We start from the raw sequence: 2,500 nt of genomic DNA on the forward strand, positions 1-2,500 counted from the left end.
TCTTATCGCCAGTACATTATATAAGTAGGAAAGAAAACCCAAAAGCTTAAAGCACCTGGTATTCCTAGGCAGTCTCTCATCAAAGTACTAACCAGACCTAAACCTGCTAAGATTCAGAAATCGGGCATTGACTCTATTTTTTGGCAAAATTATTATAAACTAAGTGAAAAATGTCCAAAAAGCTTACAGTACCTGGTATTCCCAGGCGGTCTCCCATCCAAGTACTAACCAGGCCCAAACCTGCTTAGCTTCCGAGATCAGACGAGATCGGGCATAGCCAGGTTGGTATGGCGGTAAGCTAAGTCTGCTGCAAAGAGAGGGCTATTTAAAGAGCAGCCAATCTTATCGCCAGTACATTATATAAGTAGGAAAGAAAGCCCAAAAGCTTAAAGCACCTGGTATTCCTAGGCAGTCTCTCATCAAAGTACTAACCAGACCTAAACCTGCTAAGATTCAGAGATCGGGCATTGACTCTATTTTTTGGCAAAATTATTATATACTAAGTGAAAAATGTCCAAAAAGCTTACAGCACCTGGTATTCCCAGGCGGTCTCCCATCCAAGTACTAACCAGGCCCAAACCTGCTAAGATTCAGAGATCGGGCATTGACTCTAGTAGGAAAGTAGGAAAGAAAAACCAAAAGCTTAAAGCACCTGGTATTCCTAGGCAGTCTCTCATCAAAGTACTAACCAGACCTAAACCTGCTAAGATTCAGAGATCGGGCATTGACTATTTTTTGGAAAAATTATTATAAACTAAGTGAAAAATGTCCAAATAGCTTACAGCACCTGGTTTTCCCAGGGGGTCTCCCATCCAAGTACTAACCAGGCCCAAACCTGCTTAGCTTCCGAGATCAGACGAGATCGGGCATAGCCAGGTTGGTATGGCCATAAGCGAAGTCTGCTGCAAAGATAGGGCTATTTAAAGAGCAGCCAATCTTATCGCCAGTACATTATATAAGTAGGAAAGAAAGCCCAAAAGCTTAAAGCACCTGGTATTCCTAGGCAGTCTCTCATCAAAGTACTAACCAGACCTAAACCTGCTAAGATTCAGAGATCGGGCATTGACTCTATTTTATGGCAAAATTATTATATACTAAGTGAAAAATTTCCAAAAAGCTTACAGCACCTGGTATTAACAGGCAGTCTCCCATCCATGTACTAACCAGGCCCAAACCTGCTAAGATTCAGAGATCCGGCATTGACTCTATTTTTTGGCAAAATTATTATATACTAAGTGAAAAATTTCCAAAAAACTTACAGCACCTGGTATTCCCAGGCGGTCTCCCATCCAAGTACTAACCAGGCCCAAACCTGCTTAGCTTCCGAGATCAGACGAGATCGGGCATAGCCAGGTTGGTATGGCGGTAAGCGAAGTCTGCTGCAAAGAGAGGGCTATTTAAAGAGCAGCCAATCTTATCGCCAGTACATTATATAAGTAGGAAAGAAAGCCCAAAAGCTTAAAGCACCTGGTATTCCTAGAAAGTCTCTCATCAAAGTACTAACCAGACCTAAACCTGCTAAGATTCAGAGATCGGGCATTGACTCTTTTTTTTTTTTTTTTTTTTTTTTTTTATTAATGAAAGATTATTACATAATTCGTGAAATTTTCCAAAAAGATTAAAGCACCTGGTATTCCCAGGCAGTCTCCCATCCATGTACTAACCAGGCCCAAACCTGCTAATATTCAGAGATTAGGCATTGACTCTATTTTTTGGCAAAATTATTATATACTAAGTGAAAAATGTCCAAAAAGCTTACAGCACCTGATATTCCCAGGCGGTCTCCCATCCAAGTACTAACCAAGCCCAAACCTGCTTAGCTTCGGAGATCAGACGAGATCGGGCATAGCCAGGTTGGTATGGCCGTAAGCGAAGTCTGCTGCAAAGAGAGGGCTATTTAAAGACCAGCCAATCTTATCGCCAGTACATTATATAAGTAGGAAAGAAAACCCAAAAGCTTAAAGCACCTGGTATTCCTAGGCAGTCTCTCATCAAAGTACTAACCAGACCTAAACCTGCTAAGATTCAGAGATCGGGCATTGACTCTTTTTTTTTTTTTTTTTTTTTTTTTTTAATGAAAGATTATTATATAATTCGTGAAATTTTCCAAAAAGATTAAAGCACCTGGTATTCCCAGGCAGTCTCCCATCCATGTACTAACCACGCCCAAAGCTGCAAATATTCAGAGATCGGGCATTGACTCTATTTTTTGGCAAAATTATTATATACTAAGTGAAAAATGTCCAAAAAGCTTACAGCACCTGGTATTAACAGGCAGTCTCCCATCCATGTACTAACCAGGCCCAAACCTGCTAAGATTCAGAGATCCGGCATTGACTCTATTTTTTGGCAAAATTATTATATACTAAGTGAAAAATTTCCAAAAAGCTTACAGCACCTGGTATTCCCAGGCGGTCTCCCATCCAAGTACTAACCAGGCCCAAACCTGCTTAGCTTCCGAGATCAGACGAGATCGGGCATAGCCAGGTTGGTATGGCCG

At 41.1% G+C, this 2,500-nt stretch overlaps 5 non-coding genes across 5 annotated transcripts in view; all 5 read right to left on the reverse strand.

Annotated features, from left to right (window-relative positions):
• Window positions 1-180: 180 nt before the first annotated feature.
• On the reverse strand, window positions 181-299 carry LOC113093670 (5S ribosomal RNA). The gene has a single exon (XR_003287819.1). It is a non-coding gene; the product is annotated as a 5S ribosomal RNA (ribosomal RNA).
• Window positions 300-775: 476 nt separating this feature from the next.
• LOC113093614 (5S ribosomal RNA) lies at window positions 776-894 on the reverse strand. The gene has a single exon (XR_003287766.1). It is a non-coding gene; the product is annotated as a 5S ribosomal RNA (ribosomal RNA).
• A 358-nt stretch (window positions 895-1,252) lies between these two features.
• On the reverse strand, window positions 1,253-1,371 carry LOC113093662 (5S ribosomal RNA). The gene has a single exon (XR_003287811.1). It is a non-coding gene; the product is annotated as a 5S ribosomal RNA (ribosomal RNA).
• A 381-nt stretch (window positions 1,372-1,752) lies between these two features.
• Window positions 1,753-1,871, reverse strand: LOC113093689 (5S ribosomal RNA). Its single transcript, XR_003287838.1, has one exon. It is a non-coding gene; the product is annotated as a 5S ribosomal RNA (ribosomal RNA).
• Window positions 1,872-2,386: 515 nt separating this feature from the next.
• The window catches only part of LOC113093740 (5S ribosomal RNA), a 119-nt gene continuing 5 nt past the window's right edge, over window positions 2,387-2,500 (reverse strand). Inside the window, exon 1 of the ribosomal RNA XR_003287883.1 lies at window positions 2,387-2,500. This exon is cut by the window's right edge and continues 5 nt beyond it. This is a non-coding gene — a ribosomal RNA (5S ribosomal RNA).

This window comes from Carassius auratus, unplaced genomic scaffold, assembly GCF_003368295.1.
Source record: "Carassius auratus strain Wakin unplaced genomic scaffold, ASM336829v1 scaf_tig00215112, whole genome shotgun sequence".
NCBI lineage: Eukaryota > Metazoa > Chordata > Actinopteri > Cypriniformes > Cyprinidae > Carassius > Carassius auratus.